The following is a 6000-nucleotide window of genomic DNA, read 5'->3' on the forward strand; positions in this document are numbered from 1 at the left end:
GTCATGTGCCCCTCTGCTGGACTCTCTCCAATTTGTCCACATCCTTTCTGTAGTGGGGGCCCCAAAAATGGACACAATAATCCAGATGTGGCCTCACAAGTGCTAGAGGGGAATAATCACTTCCCTTGATCTGCTGGCTGTGCTCCTACTAATGCAGCCCAATATGCCGTTAGCCTTCTTGGCAACAAGGTCACACTATTGGCTCATGTCCAGCTTCTCGTCTACTGTAATTGTCAGGTCCTTTTCAGCAGAACTTTCGCTTATCCAGTCGGTCCCCAGCCTGTAGCAGTACATGAGATTCGTCTGTCCTAAGTGCAGAGTCCTGCACTTGTCCTTGCTGAACCTCATCAGATTTCTTTTGGCCCAATCTTCCAGTTTGTCTAGGTCACTCTGGACATTACACTGGAGGGTAGGTAATCTTCTTCTCCACCCAGTTTAGTGTCCTCCACAAACTTGCCGAGGACACAATCCCATCCCATCATCCAGATCATTAATGAATATGTTCAACAAAACTGGCCCCTGGACTGACTCCTGGGGTGTTCCACTTGATACCAGCTGCCAACTAGACATTGAGCTGTTGATCACTGCCTGTTGAACCTGATGATCTAGCCAGTTTTCTGTCCACCTTATAATCTATTCATACTTTCTTAACTTGCTGGCAAGAGTACTGTGGGAGATTGTATCAAAAGCTTTGCTAAAGTCAAGGTATACCATGTCCACTGTTTTCCCCATATCCACAGAGCCAGTTATTTCATCATAGAAGTCTCATCATAAAAGAGACAATTATCTCATCATGGTCAGGCATGACTTGCCCTTGGTGAATCCATGTTGACTGTTCCTGATCACCTTCCTCTCCTCTAAATGCTTCAAAATGGATTCCTTGAGGACCCGCTCAATGATTTTTCCAGGGACTGAGGTGAGGCTGACCAGTGTGAAGTTCCCCGGATTCTCCTTCTTCCTTTTTTTTTTTTTTTTTAAATCTGGGCACTATATTTTCCTTTTTCCAATAGTCAAGAATGTCCCCCAATCGCCATGAGTTTTCAGAGATAATGACCAATGGCTCTGCAATCTCTTCAGCCAACTCCCTCAGCACCCTTGGATGCAGCGCATCCGGCCCCATGGACTTGTGCATGTCCAGATTTTCTAAATAGTCCTTAACCTGCTCTTTCACCACCGAGGGCTGCTCACCTCCTCCCCATACTGTGCTGCCCAGTGCAGCAGTATGGGAGCTGACCTTGTCTGTGAAGACCGATGCAAGAAAACCATTGAGTACTTCACCTTTTTCCACCTCATCTGTCACTAGGTTGCCCCCCCCATTCAGTAAGGGTCCCACACTTTTTCTGACCTTCTCTTGCTAACATACCTGTAGAAACCCTTCTTGTTACCCTTCACATCCCTTGCTAGCTGAAACTCCAGTTGTGCCTTGGCCTTCCTGATTACACCCCTGCATGCTCAAGCAATATCTTTATACTCCTTCCTAGTCATCTGTCCAAGTTTCCACTTCTTGTAAGCTTCCTTTTTATGCTTAAGCTCACCAAAGATATTTCTGTTAAACCAAGCTGGTCACCTGCCATATTTTCTGTTCTTTCTGCACATCAGGATGGCTTGTTCCTGTGCCCTTAATAAGGCTTCTTTAAAATACAGCCAGCTCTCCTGGACTCCTTTCCCCCTCATATTAGTCTCCCAGGGGATCCAGCCCATCAGTTCTCTGAGGGAGTCAAAGTCTTCTTTTCTGAAGTCCAAGGTCCGTATTTTGCTGCTCTCCTTTATTCCTTTTGTCAAGATCCTGAATTCGACCATGTCATGATCACTGGGGCCCAGGTTGCCACCTAATTCTACTTCCCCCTACCAATTCTTCCTTGTTTGTGAGCAGCAGATCAAGAGGAGCACAGCCCCTAGTTGGTTCCTCCAGCACTTGTACCAGGAAGTTGTCCCCAACACTCTCCAAAAACTTCCTGGATTGTCTGTGCACTGCTGTATTGCTCTCCCAGCAGATGACAGAGGGACCATGAGAAACCAAAGCCTGTGATTTGGAAACTCCTATTAGTTATCCAAAGAAAACCTTGCCTACCTCCTCCTCCTGGTCTGGTGGTTTATAGCAGATGCCACTATGACCTCACCCTTGTTGCTCTTGTCTCCAAACTTAACCCAAAGACTCTCAACAGGCTTTTCTCCAGTTTCATATTGTAGCTCTGAGCAATCATACTACTCTGTTACATACAGTGCAACTCCGCCATCTTTTTTTCCCCTACCTGTCCTTCCTGAACAGTTTTTATATCCATCCATAATAGTGCTACAGTCATATGAGTTACCCCACCAAGTCTTTGTTGTTCCAGTCACAGGATAGTTTCTTGACTGTGTGTCAGGACTTCCAATTCTTCCTGCTTGTTTCCCAGGCTTCTTACATTTGTGTACAGGCACCTAAGATACCTAATCAATTGCCCTACTTTCTCAGTATGAATCAGGAGGCTTTCCCTCTTGCACCCTCCTCCTTGTGATTCTTCCTGGTATCCCACTTCCTGACTTACCTCAGGGCTTAAGTCTCCATCCCCTGGTGAACCTAGTAGTTTAATCTCTTTTCATCCACAATGACTAAAGTAGCCCCACTGTATGATCAAAGTAATTATAATATATACATACACATAATATAGTTCTTCTCTGTATAAGATGGAGCAGATATTGGCTCACTTTTTTATTTTTTTTTAATATTAGTATATTCTGAGGTTTCTAGCTATTTCTTGTCTTAGTGCAAGAGAGCACTTTTCATACATTTTCATGAGTGGCTGTTAATTGTAATATTCTGTGTACAGAATTTTAACGAATGCCAGGGAGATGAACTGGGCATTTTCAGTTTGATTAATGTCTCTTCTAAGTAGGCTCTTTTATGTATATTGTTGCTTCCTAGGGTACTCTCAACAGATAAGCTATTGAGTCATCAATCAGTTTCTCAATGACTAATTAACTGGAACAGTTTAAATTTAAACATATTAAAACTGTATGCAATACCCTGCTGAGGGCGAAAGAAGAAGACTGGTTATTAAATAGACCCAGTTAACATTAATGACTGGAGCAATGTTTTATTGTCATCACAGGACCTACATTAACTGCACGGAAATAGTAGTTTAGGGTCTGATCCAGTGTTCATCGAAATCAGTGGGAGTCTTTCTGTTGACTTCCATGGGCATTGTATCGGGTCCAGCCTGACTTGCAATGAGGATGTTATGACGACGTGGTTCTGGCAGGACCCAACTGAGAGTGCCAATTCAGGACCAATTGCTTAAACGGGGCAGTTACAGCCCAAGGCTGGGTTTTTTTCACCTCTAAGGCAAACCAAACCAGCCAGACAAAACGGACTTCAGTTTTACCCCACTGGCTAACCACAAGTCACACAAGCAATTTCCTTAGACGCTCCAGTCTCCCAGTATCGCCACCAGTGCCACTCGTCCTGGGGATGAATGGGTATGAAAACCAACACCCCAATAAAAGAAAACGGTTCTCTCGATCCCAAAGAATCAAGCCCCAGACCCAGGTCAATATACACATCAGATCTTACCCACAAATCATGCTGTTGCCAATCCTTTAGAATCTAAAGATTTATTCATAAAGGGAAAAGGGTCAAGATGAGAGCTAGAATTGGTTAAATTGAATCAATTACATACAGTAATGGCAAAGTTCTTAGTTCAGGCTTGTAGCAGTGATGGAATAAACTGCAGGTTCAAATCAAGTCTCTGGAGAACATCCCCTGCTGCGATAGGTCATTCAGTCCTTTTATGTAGAGCTTCCATTTGTAGCAAAGTCCCTCCAGAGACAGAAGCAGGATTGAAGACAAGATGGAGATGAGGCATCAGCCTTATATAGGCTCTTCCAGGTGTAAGAACACTTCTTTGTTCTTACTGTGGAAAATTACAGAAAAATGGAGTCTGGAGTCACATGGGCAAGTCCCTGCATACTTTGCTGAGTTACAAGGTGTATCTGCCTTCTCTCCATGGGTCAATTGTGTAGCTGATGATCCTTAATGGGCCATCAAGCAGGCTAGGCAGAGCTAACACCAAATTGTCTGGGATGTTTCCCAGAAACAGAGCACAAATTTGAAATACAGACAGTATAGATCCAATACTCATAACTTCAACTACAAAATGATACAGATACATCAACAGCATAACTATAACCAGCAACCCATAACCTGGTCTTAGACACCTTATATGAGCCCCTTTACATAAGATTTGGTGCCATTACAGGACCTTGGTTGCAACCATGTTCTGTATGGTCCCAGAATATATCAATAACGTCACAGATGTATCAGACTGTCGCCCTCTCTTCTTCTTTATTATATCCTTGTTATACCAGCCAGTGAGGGATTTTTTTCCAAGCAGTATGTAATATTCAAACTGGCACAGTCAGTTTTATATTCACACACTTTAAACTGGCTGTGTTCATTAACTGGCAGTGCTCTGATCCTGCAACCTGTTTGCAGGCAGATCCCTCCCCCTGAACATAGCTTCATTCACTTCACCGTGCAGGATCAGAGCCTAAAGCAGGATGTGTCCTGGAGTCTGAGTAGGAACTTGAGTTTAATCCTATTTAGCTGTCTTTGTCAGGTACAAACACTGGGAACATTGAGAACATAAAGAAAAATTGGTGCTAAAAATGTTCATGACCTGTTTCCATCTGAAAAAGATATTGTATTTTGTACAGGCCCTTGTTAATTAGTGCATCATCCCTGTAGTTCCAGGCTACATGGAAAGCATAGTTAGGCCCACCAAAGGTTAAGTTAGCATAAAATTATTAAAGATGTTCCCTGTTTATATATAATCATTGACACTTAGGATATGTAAATATATTTTTCTTATTAAATTGTATTGCCACTTAATTAAACACACAGTGGTGCCTTTGAGTTAATTTTTTACTGCCTTTGAGCCTTTGTTGATTTTAGGGTTTTAAAACAAAGGTCTCTGGTCCTTTAAAAATCTTCAGGGTTGCTGATTTTAGGTAATATATCTAGGACTCTGATCTTTAAGTAGTTGTCTTGCTGGATTGGAAAAAAAATGGCTGTTTTTTCTCCATTTGAGTAAGAGTGTGCATGCACACGCGTGGTCTTATGGCAGCCCGTAAAATGAATTGCCTGTCTCTTTAAAGTTTATGTGACGATTGAAAGCTGAGGGTAAAGATCTCTAACACTGCCACTTGGTTCCTGATGGGCTCCGTTTTCAATGTATTCACATTTCCTTTTAGTTTTGGGGTCCATTTGGGAAACGAGATTGTTAGCTCACGATTTACTATCCTTCAAGGAGTCCCCAGAGTTCTATATTGGATGTGTGACTTCTGTTTCCAGTATTTTTTCTTTCAGCTTTATTCTCCTAACAATGTCAGCACCAGAGAATTTTAGCAAGAAATTCCTACTGCCTCATGCACTGGTAGGAACTCCTATGTGCACAAAGCTTTGACAACTTTTGGTAGTTTCCCAGAACAATAAACTGCTCAAGTGTTCTCTACACTGGTATTGCTTCTTCAGCTGTACTGGTGGTATCACCAGTTGAAGTATTTTGCTAAAATTCCCTACTGTAGACACAGCCAATAGAGAACCTTGGTTTCCAGGAGTTGCAAATGGCTGTCTTGTTGTCTAAGCTGATTTATATGATGCCACTCTTTGGTCTGTAGCAGTTAGGTGATATTGAAATCCATTTGCTCTTCCAGTTAGGGAGACCAAGGAAGATTGGAGAGGTATTTTTTCTTCTGAAGTCTTATCTGTAATTGTAGTCAAGATTAAGACTGAGCTGTCCAGAAACTAAGAATCCTTGGTCACAAAAAAAATCAGTTTTTCAGAACCTATTTTTGTTCTGCATTTGACCAAACCTGAGGCCTTTCAAAGATTTTCACAAAAAACAAGGGAATGCTAACTCAGGATAGACAATAGCACAATGGCTAGGACATTTATCTGGGAGGTGGGTGATCCAGGTTCCAGTCTCTGCTCATTGGGCTAGAGAGAGAATCAAGAAGAGC

Source organism: Chelonoidis abingdonii, chromosome 5 (assembly GCF_003597395.2).
Source record: "Chelonoidis abingdonii isolate Lonesome George chromosome 5, CheloAbing_2.0, whole genome shotgun sequence".
NCBI lineage: Eukaryota > Metazoa > Chordata > Testudines > Testudinidae > Chelonoidis > Chelonoidis abingdonii.